At 44.2% G+C, this 13,321-nt stretch overlaps 1 protein-coding gene across 2 annotated transcripts in view; it reads left to right on the top strand.

The window, feature by feature from the left end:
• The window catches only part of LOC140421297 (uncharacterized), a 212,563-nt gene that overhangs the window by 193,475 nt on the left and 5,767 nt on the right, over positions 1-13,321 (top strand). The window lies entirely within an intron of this gene.

Raw genomic sequence — 13,321 nt, 5'->3', positions numbered from 1 at the left:
AGGTTCACCAGGATGTTGCCTGGTATGGAGGGTGCTAGCTATGAAGAAAGATTGAGTAGATTAGGATTGTTTTCGTTGGAAAGATGGAGGTTGAGGGGGGACCTGATTGAGGTCTACAAAATTATGAGAGGTGTGGATAGCAACAAGCTTTTTCCAAGAGTGGGGGTGTCAATTACAAGGGGTCATGATTTCAAGGTGAGAGGGGGAAAGTTTAAGGGAGATGTGCGTGGAAAGTTTTTTACGCAGAGGGTGGTGGGTGCCTGGAACGCTTTGCCAGCGGAGCTGGTAGAGGCGGGCACGATAGCATCATATAAGATGCATCTAGACAGATATATGAATGGGCGGGGAACAGACAGAAGTAGATCCTTGGAAAATAGAAGACCTGTTTAGATAAAGGATCTGGATCGGCGCAGGCTGGGAAGGCCGAAGGGCCTGTTCCTGTACTGTAATTTTCTTTGTTCATTGTTCTATCCATTTTCAAGGACCAATTACCATGAATTCAGCATTCAACTGCTCCGTAACTGATCCCAAGCATTATTTTCTGCTGCTCTAGATGGAAGTCAGTCCCATGAGTTGATCAGTCCTAATATAATATATTTTTTTAAATGATCTTTATTGTCACAAGTAGGCTTACATTAACACTGCAATGAAGTTACTGTGAAAATCCCCCAGTTGCCACATTCTGGCGCCTGTTCGGGTACACAGAGGGAGAATTCAGAATGTCCAAACTATCTAACAGCCCGTCTTTCGGGAGGAAACCGGAGCACCCGGAGGAAACCCACGCAGACACGGGGAGAACATGCAGACTCCACACAGACAGTGACCCAAGCCGAGAATCGAACCGGGGATCCTGGAGCTGTGAAGCAACATTGCGAACCGCTGTGCTACCGTGCCACCCATGAAGATGAATTTCCTGGCATCAGCCATAAATTCTCATTTCCAAGTTGCATTTCTTGTCCTATTGTCAGGACTATGAAGCAATATTTCCCATTCACTTTTTCTTGTAGCTTGCCTCAGGAATACGTACTGCTTCAATGTTGAGAGGTGGACCACAATGCTCAAGGAGAGGGCTGGCTACATGTGGAACGTAGTCATTCAATCGTTCCGAACTTGAACTGCATCTGCCACCCATTTGCCCAGTCTGACAGCCTTTTCCCCACTGCAGCTCCTCAGATCCAAAATGTTTGTCCACAAAGGAATATTGGGTGATGCTTGGGAGGAAATCAACTCCGTGCCCTCAAATGAAACATATTGTGGTGGAAAAGGGTTAATAAAAGTTTTTAAATGTTTAGATGCAACAATGATTTCTGTCGACGTTACACCTTTAGTGTGGTAAAATGTTCCAAGGCACTTCTCAAGTACATCTGACACTTAGCTATATTAGGGCAAGTGACTACAGGCTTGATTAAAGGAAGTGGATTTGAAAGAGCATCTTGAAGGAAAAGGGTGAGCCACAGAGGCAGAGAAATTAAGTGCGGGAGTCTGGGAAGACTGTGAAACAGATCAGGAACACTGTGAAGCAAACCAAGGGCAGTGTGAAACTAGTCAGGATCACTGAAGTGAGAAAGAAAATGAATCTGAATGTGACGTCACTGGAAAGCTGGTGAGTATTGCTGCTGCTGTTCCTTTTTCCAGAGCTATTCTTGGTGAAGGTTCGGAAGTAAAGAGACCAGAACGGAGCTTGCAATAGCACAGGGAGAGTGAGACCTCACTTGGTGAGCATTGTGGCACAACAGGAATGGAGTGGGACTATCCACTGTCCCCAGGAGCCAGACTGCGGTTTCAGAACCCGCATTCATAAAGAAACATTGAGTTGTGACATCACGGGGAAGCAAGCAGTTGATTAGCTGATGAGTATTTTTTATTTATCTAAACTAGTGAATGAACCATTGATTCTTATCTTTCATTATTTTGAAAGTAAGCTTTACTACAGTTACTGAGGTGTGTAGAGTTTATCAGTATTGATAGGAATTAGCAGGTTTATTAATACGAGTAAGGTTTATGAGCATAGACATGGAATTTACAGTGCAGAAGGAGGCCATTCAACCCATCGAGTCTGCACCGGCCCTTGCAAAGAACATTCTACCTAAGCCCACACCTCCACCTCCGTAACCCAGTAACTCTACCTAAGCTTTTAGGACTCCAAGGACAATTTAGCATGGTCAATCCACCTAACCTGCACATCTTTGGACTGTGGGAGGAAACCGGAGCACCCGGAGGAAACACACGCAGACAGTGACCCAAGCCGGGAATCGAACCTGGGACCCTGGAGCTGTGAAGCAACTGTGCTAACCACTGTGCTACCATGCCACCCCAGCAGTTGCAAGCCTATTAACTAACAGATAGCGGGGTGGCAGGGCTGCTTCATCCTCTGATATGCACAACCTGTGCTGCGTGGGAACTCCAGGACACTTCCTGGTTTCCTGGATAACCAGCTGTGCAGGGAGTGTGGTCAGGTGTAGTAACTTGAACTCTGCATTTCGCAGCAGCTGACGTTATTGCCATTCATCAGTGAGATTGAGAGCCACATGGATAGTACATTTACAAATGTCACCTCGCAGTTTAACAATATGCAGGGGGAGAGGGATTGGGTGACCACCAGTCAAGTACAAACAAACAGGGCGGCATGTGGTGCAGTGGATAGCACTAGGACTGCAGCGCTGAGGACCTGGGTTCAAATCCCGGCCCTGGGTAACTGTTCGTGTGGAGTTTGCACATTCTCCCCATGTCTGCGTGGATTTCACCCCCACAACCCAAAGATGTGCAGGTTAGGTTGATTGGCCACGCTAAATTGCCCTTAATTGGAAAAAAAATAATTGGGTACTCTAAATTTTTAATTTAAAAAAATGTACAAACAAGCAGCTAGTGGAGGAGTCCTCCAAGTGCATCTCACTCTCCGACCAGTATTTCTGAATAGTGGAGTGAGCGATGGTTCATCCGGAGAGTGCAGCCAGTGCCAAGTTCATGGTGACTCAGTTGTACAGGGCTGGAAGGAAGACTGGATTCATTAGTTAGGGGAGTGGACTGGTGCTTTTGCAGCCATGGATACAGGACAGTGTGTTGCCTTCCTGGTGTCAGGGTCAAGGATGACAGTAGCGGCTGCAGAGCACCCTGTGGGCTAGTCAGCAATCGTTCTGCACATTGGTGTGAACAATTAAGGCAGAAAGAGAGATGTGACTCTTCGGTCTGAGAGAGCGAGGTAGGAAGTTAGCAAGCAGGACTTCAAAAAAATTAATCGCCAATTACTCACAGAGCCACAGCCCAGCTCCATCCACACAATGACATCACTGAAGCCATGTGATAAGACAAAAAAAAATTATTGAAGGTACACTCCCATGACACCACTAATTACTCCCAGTACCAGACAACGCAAGTGTAAAAATAGAAGGATAAAGTAGATGAAAGCATGGCTCAAAAGATGGTGCAGGAGAGAGAGCTTCAGTTTTTCCGGACATTGGGAACGGCTCTGCGGGAGATAGGACCTGCACAGGCCAGAAGGATTGCACCTAAATAGAGTCGGGACTAAGTTTCTTGTGGGATGATTTGCTGGTGTTTTTATGGAAGGTTAAAACTTAACTAGGCAGCAGATATTATCATAGAGGGTTATGATATTAAGGTTCGCAGACTATTGGGAAGGCAGATAGCATTGGAGTAGGGAATTTGAGGTAACACGGTGGCTTCAGCATAAGATGGAAATTAATAAAGTCGAAATTAGGGTTACAGTGCACGTTCTGTGAATGCGCGGAGTGCGGTAAATAAGATTGGTGAGTTGCAGAGTCAGACAGCCCTGTGCAAATGTGATGTTGTGGCGATAACCGAGACCTGCTCAAAGAAGGGCGGAACTGGGAATTAAGTATCCCTGGATACAAGTGTTTAGGAAAAATGGGGAAGGAGGAGGGGTGGTGGTAATGATTAAGGAAAAACATGTAATGCCCGAGAAAGAGGATGGGTGGGATTTTCCGGCCCCACCTGCCGCAGAATCAGAAATTCCCACCTGAAGTCAACGGATCTTCTGCTGGTCCACTAAATGTTCCGTCCTGCCCGTGACAATTCCCATGGTGGGTAGAGCCAGAAGATTTAGGCTTATAACCCAGAGAGGTCAAAGGCAGAACCTATTTGGCTCGAGCTAAGGGACACATAATGTGCAAATCCATAGCTCTGTGTAGTCTATAAGTCACCAACTAGTGTTGTCATGGGAGGGTCCCTTTAATAAATGTTTTTGTCTTATCACATGGCTTCAGTGATGTCATTGTGTGGGTGGAGCTGGGCTGTGGCCCTGTGAGTTTTTATTTTCATTTTGGGTTGGGAGCTGGGCTGTGGCTCTGAGATTTACTTTCGCTTTGAGTTTGAACTGATTTGTACTTCACAGGATTCTCTATCTTCATTTGAAAAGCTGTTTCCAGACTCCTTGATAACTTAAAAGTGGTAACTGCTTTCCAGAAGGAATTCAAACCTGCTGTTTGAAAAGGGAAACAGAGTATTAATAACAAGCCTTAAAGACAGTAAGACCGCCATGTGCTGGGCCACACCTTTGAAAAGGGTTTTTTGGTTTCTGGGATCTTGTTATCGAATTGGAACAGTTAAAGGGGAATTTATTAAGGATTATACATAGATTACTGGATCTGTGTGGGGTCTTTATGGTTGTAGTTCATAAAAATGCTTACAGTGTGTGTTTATAAAAAATGTTAACTAAATTCAGAGAAGGAAGCTTGTTTTTTGATTAAAAGAGACTAAGACATCTCAATAACATCTGCAAGGCAGGCCCTTGTGCTCATCGTAACCAAAATAAATAAACAGTTGTAGGTCAGGTGAACTCCATGATATACGTTGGGGTTTTCTAAACCCTGGCCCATAACAGTGGGAAGGATTTAGAGGAACAAATCTGTGAGGAAATTACAGCAAGTTACAAAAATTACAGAGTAGTTATAATGGGGGAACTTTAATATCTGAATCTAGACTGGGATAGTAGTAGTGTAAGGGGCAGAGAGGAGCCGGAATTCATAGAGGATTTTCCGAAGGCAATATATTTCCAGTCCAAAGTGAGGAGAGGCACACCTGGTTCTTCAAAATGAGGTGGGGCCAAGTAGTTCAAGTGTCAGCCGAGGGGCATTTAGGGGTCAGTGATTCCTAAAATTTGGGTTTGCTTTGGAAAAGGGCAAATAGCAATCTAGAGGAAGAGTAAGATTAATGAGCTGGAGAAAGATGACTTCGGGGAGCTACGAATGGGATCTAAGTCGAATAAATATGAATGAAAGGTTGCTAGAAAAAATGATATCAATCGGCTACCTTCAAAGAAGGGATAGTTTAGGAGCAGTCAACGTATATTTACTCATGGAAAAAAATAGTAGCACGAATAGGCCATTCGCACTTCGAGCCTGCTCCGTCATCAATTATGATCATGCCTGATCATCCAACTGTTCCCCACCTTCCGCCATATCCTTCAGCTCCAATATCTAATCCCTCCTTCAAAATATACAATGTTTTGGCCTCAGCCACTTTTTCTGGTCGAGAATTTCACAGCCTCATCACTGTCTGGGTGAAGGAATTTCTCCTCATCTCAGTCCTCAATGGTTCATCCCATTATTACAATCCCAGATCAGATCCCAACAGTGGCTAGGATGGTTGTCCGAAACCCCATTATTTTAAGACGGTGCGGAAAGAATGATTCGCTCCAGGAGTGATTGCATGAAAAAATAGGGTTTGGTGTTATTTTTAAAACAAAACTTTATTATCATGGCAATATTACACTTTTTAACTTCAAACCTGAAAAGAACAGCTCATATTTACCCCTAACACAACTATACAATTTACAATTAAATGGCAAGAAAAGAAACATACAGTTCTAATCCAGCTTAACATTTGCAGGGAATGGAGTAATACTTTCTTTATAAAACAGATCTGGCTCCAGTTGGAACCCTTTCAGACTCTGGCTGAATGTCTTCAAATAGTTGCTTCAACTTGGTTGTTTCAGCCTCTTCCCTGTCTTCCGACAAGGCTGCTCTGATTTAAAATATTTTGGCTTTTTAACTATCCTACTTGGAAAGAATTGTGGACTCGGAGACGGGCAGATCAGAATACAACTTCTCTCTCTCCCAAATCGTCTCCAAACTCACTGCGCGCTGCCTTTCTGGGCTCCACCCTACAATGACCTCATCTCCCCAAGCTTAAAAAAAAACAAATTATCTCTTAAGGCAACAAAAGCACATTGACTCCCCAGCCCCCCCCCCCCCCCGCCCCCCCCCCCCCCCAGCAAACCACTATGCATTAGCCCAGACTTATAAACATATTCCTTGTCAATATCACCTGTTTCCTGAAAGCCATGCAAAATCCTTTTTAAACCCATGACCACTGAAGAACAGCATTCTTTTTAAACAGACACATCCTAACTGCAGGCTTTTAACCCTTAAATCTCCCACTGCATTTATAATCCAATGTTACTAACATCTTCCAATTGTCACGCCCATATCCTCAGACTGTGTTACCTGGTTCTGGACTCCCCTGCATCGGGAACATCCTTCCTGCATCTACCCTGTCTAGACCTGTTAGGATTTTATAAATTTCTATGATATCCCCCCTCAAAACTTCTGTCTTTATAAGTTAGTCTTGCCATACCAGGGATCAGTCTGGTAAACCTTTGTTACACTCCCTCCATATGCAGATGGTCTTGTTGTGATGAATATCACGTTCACCACAGAATTCAATTTAAAATAAGGCATTAATACAAACAGCTTTCTAATTCAATGTGGAATAAAACCATTTCAGCTAAAGGTCAGGGAGAGGTTACCACCTGATAGGAGAAACCCGAAGCTGGTTTCAAAGACACATTAATACAAACAAATAAAGGCTGTTCTATGACAGACCATAAAATTATTTGGGATTACTCCCTGCGCCTATAGATAGTCAAAACATAAGGACAGGGAATCCTTCAGATAAACAGACACACAATCTTTCCCTAACTATACCTCTTTACGCTTAGAATAACACCCTCACAAAAGTGTCTGTTTTGATATCTAAAGAATATGACAACACTGAAAAACGACAGGCTTCGAAACGGGCCCCCTTTGCCAATATATCTCAAGACACCTGACATTTACACAGACCCTATGACCATTAAAAGATGTATTAATGATAATACATCCAATTAACCATTCGGCTATAAGTAATTAACCAGCAATAAGTGACAGGATAACAGATGCCGTCCTTGACCCATAAGGGGATTTTCATGTATATAATGAGGAGGCATTTTAACAGAAACAACACATTTCTTCTGACCCCCCCCCCTTCGGGGTGAGAGTCAGTTCAGTTCTTAAAAGCTTGTCTCATCAGACAAAACCTCAGTGTTGTAAGTATGGTTTTGTTTAACTTCTTAGAAATGTATTAAGAAATTGATAGGAGATACTTTAGGATTTTCCGTGTTTCAGATATCTCAATCTATTGAGAGAAGTTAGTGTATTAACAGATAACTAAAGATTGTTATTCAATTTATATTTTTAACTCTGCAATTCTGTATGTATCTATCGGGAGTATTTTTTATCATAAAAATACTTTGATTAAAATTATACTGTGTAGACTCACTCTCAAAGTCTAAACTCCTAGACACTCATTTAAGAAGTCTTAAATGACTAAGGACCCACAACGCTAGAGGTAAGAAGTTAGTTATGAGTGACGTATCTGAACTCTCCCTATAGAAAGTAACTGAGATCCTGTTTAACTGTCTGAGACCCGGAAAAGCATTCTCCCTTCGTGAGATCTATTCTGAGTCTTGGCAGGAAAACAGGTTTCCCGCTTTTGGTGGGTTAACCTAGAACATAGGTTATTAATAAAGTATTATCAGGTCCGGAATAACCTACATCCATCACATTGTCTGGTTTCAATCCAGGGACTAAAATGCTGCCCATTCCAAGAACTGAACTAGCTGGATAATGCCTAGTTTTTCCCAACCTGTTTAACTCAGTACCACTTTCTCCTGTAAGCAATATGGTATCGGTCTTTCTCTAAATAACCAGGTAGTTGCCTATGGATTCATATAAACTTTAGCATGTACCCTTTGATTTTGCCTAATTCATCACAGTAGACATTCTCGTATTTTCCTCTTTGAAGACACCCCGGGCTGTAAACATTAGAGAATTTCTTGACACTGAGGGCTATTGATAGTTCTAACTTCTTGGTTTCTGAGTAGCCTTTTTTGCCACTGAGAGGGATCTTGACACCTACCCCATCGGCCTTTCAGGGCCTTCATCCATCTAATGGGACATCACCGCACCAACATCATAAGGCGAGGCATCGCAGGTCAATATCAGATCTTTAGATGGGTTATAATGTACCAACAGGTTTAAGGAACGCAGCAATTGCTTTACTCTGTTGAAAGTGTCCTCCTGAGGGAGCCTTCCAAGACCAGCAATGGTATTTCTTTAGCAGAATATGCAAGGGGCGATTACCATTGAAGTTTGTTTAAAGAAAGATCCATTGTAGTTTACCAACTCCAAAAGCAATTTAACTTCAGTTGTGTTTGTGGGGGCAGCCACTTCCTTCTGGCCTTGATCTCGTCTTCGACGGGGTTTAATACTTGTGCATCTACAGAGTGCCCCAGGTAGTTCACCTCCGTGACTTGAAAGGTACGTTTCTCTTTCTTGAGATGAACTTCGGCCTCCTGAAAACTCTTTAACACCTCTTGTAAGTTTGTTCGATGCTCGGCCTCTGTCGATCCAGTTATAAGGAGGTCATCAAATTATACTACAATGTGTGATGGCTCCTCCAGCTTTAGCTATAATGTTGAAAAGAAAATATTTTCCGAGCAGGGGAGTAGGACCTTTTTCCCAGAGCCCTCAAGAGGCACCATCAATTGAATGGCCCCGACTATGCTGGAACATTCTATGGCCTAAACTTTCAGACTACTGCCCATCATCGGAAGCCTGCAAAGGTTGGCCCGTGGCAGAGAACGGGCACTTGTGTTTTGAGAATTGTGGGATGTGAGTGCAGGGAAACCGAGCAGGAAGTGGAAGCGGTGGATGGCAAAGATGGGTGAGGTTTTCCAGCCCATCCCGCGGCGTGTTTCCGACGGTGGAGGGGGCTCGCCATTGGACTCCGGCAGGATCTTCCTGTCCTGCCAAAGTCGAAAGCATTTTGCCCGGCTCACCCGTCCTCCTGCCAGAGAACCCATTGGTGAAGGGCCAGAATGACCCCGGGCCCGCCCCGGCCCCTGTGGGAAGGACAGATGATCCCGCCCAATGGGCAGAAATACTATTTTTTTTATAAAGTGTTAGTTCAGACACGAAAAGCAGTGTGCAGCTCGCCAGCTGCACTGTTGGCCTTTCCCACCATATTTTCAAACGCTTTGGAAAATAAGTGCTGGAGCGATGGGCCACGTCATCATGCTAGCAGGGTGTAGCTGCCAAAATCCAGCAACGCCGGGAATCCTGAGATTGGGGCGCCCCCATCTCTAATTTTAATAAAAGGAACCCCCTCCCCCAGTTAGGGCAACACTCCTTCCGCCCGCAATGCAGCTCATCAAAGGGTCTCCCTTCGGCTCTACCCCCTGGCATCCTGGCACTGCCTTTTGGCATTTCTCCCATACACCCTGGCAGTGCTCTTGACACCTGGCAGTGCCCTGGCCATCTGGCAGTGCCAGGGACTAGTTCCATGGCATTGGCTGCACATGACCCTCTCCCCCGGGGGGCTTTATTTACTCGTGCAGCCTCGGCGGGTTCTCGTCGCCAGGTTCACATGTTGAAGAACCTGTTGGAAACCTCCCTGACGTGTTGTCATGCGGGGTGGGAGGGGGAGGGGGGCGGTATTCCCAAATGTGGGGGTAGCATACAGCGGGGGAGTCTGTTACATGGGCCAATGGCTTAGAACACAGAGCTGAATTAGAGGATGCAGAGAGATTCTCAGTTGTACAATAAAAAAGGCTTCCAGGTACATTTGTTTATACGTGGAATCTCTACACACGTTGGTCTAATAATTGAAGAAATTGGTCTTGAATCATCTTGTCTTCCTTTTGTTGCTTTTGCTCATGAATTAGTGGAGCTGAGATCCATGAAGTCATGTAACCACTAATGGTTTTCAGGGAAAGAAATTGATCATCCTTCTCCAGTCTGGCCCATAGCTGATTCCAAAAGCTCACCTCCTATTAACAAATTTGGGCCATGCTGCAATTGAATGCAAAGTATTTGTACATTTACAAAATATAAAGAGGTTTAATGTAAAAATATGTGTGAGTGTGTGTCTTCATGGGTGGGTTTCTACTTCCAACAATGCTGGAATCATGAAATACGATCGGGAAGAGAATTCGGCATTTGTCGAAAATCAAGGACAGTGCTGGGCGCCAAACGGAATGCCATGCTCCGGTCCCCCGACAGCGCCGTGAATGCATTCTATACCGCACGGCGGCGTGGGTATGCAAATGGTACAGTAAACGCCATTGGCACATCATTAATGGGCCTGACTCGGCAGTTTCCAGGCCTTGCTCCGTCTCTTGTCAGGAGGAATTACCGAATGCGGCGTTAATTTGTGGTATTTCAAATTGGGGCACAGGCGCCATGGTAGCTGAGGGAAAGAGAAAGGGTACGAAAAGTGGCCAACATCGCTATCGTGTTCTGACAGTTGTGCCTCTGGCTGGGGGGCATCTGCCAGGGCCGGGGAGGGGTGGTGGGTGGGGGGTAGGTGAGTATGAGGGGGTGGCCAGGAAGTGGGCCGTGGGGTTGGGGTGGATGGGCATGGACCACCACTGCCGCAGCCTGGAAGGCAGCCATCCTGCTGCGCATGCCTCTGATTATCCATTGTGAATTTAGCACCATGGGCCGTTTGGGTGCTTCCCCAGACCATCCCCCCTAGGTACCCTCTGGCCTCAGCCAACGCATGAACGGGATGGGTGTGCTCCAGCGCAACCAGTGCCATCATCTTGGCTGGGATGAGGGTCGGCGTGCATTGGAATTGCACAGGTTCTATGTGGCGCCAGTGCTAGCCCATTAACCGGACTTAAATTGCTCCAGGACTGGCACCGCTTTTGGCCATGTTGAACACGCCCAATTCAGTCCTGGCGTCAGCACTTACTCTCCCAAATGGAGAATTCCGCTGCATGTCTATGCATATACATGTGTACATACATATATTGGTCTGTATGTGTTTGTATAGAAATCTGTGTACATATGTGTGTATATGCAGCACGGTAGCATAGTGGTTAGCACTATGGCTTCACAGTGCCAAGGTCCCAGGTTGGATCCCCGGCTTGGGTCACTGTCTGTGCGGAGTCAGCACGTTCACCCCGTGTCTGCGTGGATTTCCTCCGGGTGCGCCGGTTTCCTCCCACAAGCCCCGAAAGACGTGCTGTTAGGTGACTTGGACATTCTGAATTCTCCCTCAGTGTACCCGAACAGGCACCGGAATGTGGCGACTAGGGGCTTTTCACAGTAACTTCATTGCAGTGTTAATGTAAGCCTGCTTGTGGCAATAAAGATTATTATCAAGCAGGGTGTTTGTAAAGCCCTTCAACAACTTTGAATGTAAGTTTGAAAGTATCATCCACAAAGTTTTCTTGCTCTTAATGTTATTGTTACTCGTATGACTGTGTTAAAGAAGCTGAAACTGATCCAAATGATAGCATTTGAAGAAAAGGTGAACTGTTGGAGGATCAGATTGAACAATATATCACAAACATTCACAGCAGTATCAAAAAGACCGGTTGTGTTAAACGCCAGAAATATGAACTGCATGTTGTTATCTCTTCATGAATTATGCTTTCATGTTACATTTTGCTTCTATAATGTTCACATCCAATATTATTCAAGGTTAAAGCTGCACAAGAATATTGTAAATACCCTATATACACACAATAAATATGTTGAATTAAAAATGTATTTGTTTATAATCTGTCACACTCGAGGAATATTACATTTATTTCAAGATAGCTTTCTGCAATAAATTCAGACTAAGCTTCCTCATTTCATTTACAGAAGTGACTTTTATTGATTCGTGTATCCCATACAGTTGACATATTGTGAATTAAACAGCCTGAAGCTTTAGTGACTTTTTAAAGGTGGCGCTTGTATTAATTTCTGACACATTCCGCAAGTCAGCAAATTGTTCATAATCTGTGAAAACACCAGGAACACATTTGGGTTCTGCAATGGCGCAACATGCTTCCTAATCCCTGTGATCAGTCACAGGATCTGAGATTTTTTAACCTAAATCTGAAATATTAAACCGGGATAATTTAAACCTTATTGCAGTGGAGATGGAGAAATACAAGTGATTTAATGTGAGGTCCAGGTAAAAGGTTTGGCCTCCATCTCTTGATCCAATAATTAAATTAATTGTCTCTGAATCATGGTGCCTGTGTTCAATTGCTTTTACACAGGGATAAACTGAACTGAGATCCATAACTGGATTTGTATATTTACAAAATGTATTGAAATTTAATGGATTATTATGTGGACAATGTGTGAATGTGTCTGTGTGTACAAGAAGGTTTGACTGATAAATTGGGAAGAATTACGTCGGATTTTACAAAATCAAAACCGACCATTTGCCCAGTTGGTCCATTTTGGTGTTTATGCCTCTTGTCACGTCATGTAGACTGGCCGATATGAATGATGCACTACAGATCATCTAGTTTAAATGATTTATTATGAAATAACTGGAATAAATAAATAACCAACTACTAACACAAACTAACTATTATAGAGCTACTGCAAAATACGTCTATCTACTAACACGACTTGCTCCCAACTGCCTCAAGGCACGGAGCCGCATGGTGGACCTACACTGCCACAATGCCACCTGCTGGTTGGAGGTCGTGTGTACTATTATATACAGAATTGCTTTGTGCATATCATCACATCCCACATCTTCTAACCCCATCAACCTATCCTCTATTTTTTTCCTCTCTCCTGTTTATCCAGTTTTCCCTGAAATGTTATTCACCTGAGCTCGCCTCTCTCATATGTTATACATTTTAACCTCTGTCTGGGTAGATTCCCCTTATTGCCCTATTTGATTTTTTTTAATGACCTTATAATTGATGACCCCGAGGACTGGATTTTATGGCCTTGTCCCCAGGTGTGTTTTCAGCTATGGGGTGGAGGGCACACAAATATGGCAGGCAGCTAGCGCACCCCCTTGCACCCATAATACGGTAGGTGGGTGGGCGCTGAAATCGACAGCCCACCCACCATTTTTAAATAAATATTTAATGGGCAATCAAACTTGTTACCAAGTCAACTGACTCAAATATTAATGCTGCCCAAGCCATGGCGTGGTTGAGGTGGCTTCACAAACCGGAGTGACGAGGCAGTTTTTAGAACAATTTATGTAGAAGGAAGAT

Source organism: Scyliorhinus torazame, chromosome 5, assembly GCF_047496885.1.
Source record: "Scyliorhinus torazame isolate Kashiwa2021f chromosome 5, sScyTor2.1, whole genome shotgun sequence".
In the NCBI taxonomy this organism is placed as follows: domain Eukaryota; kingdom Metazoa; phylum Chordata; class Chondrichthyes; order Carcharhiniformes; family Scyliorhinidae; genus Scyliorhinus; species Scyliorhinus torazame.
Note: the sequence above shows the minus strand (reverse complement) of the source record. Positions and strands in the feature narration are given on the sequence as shown.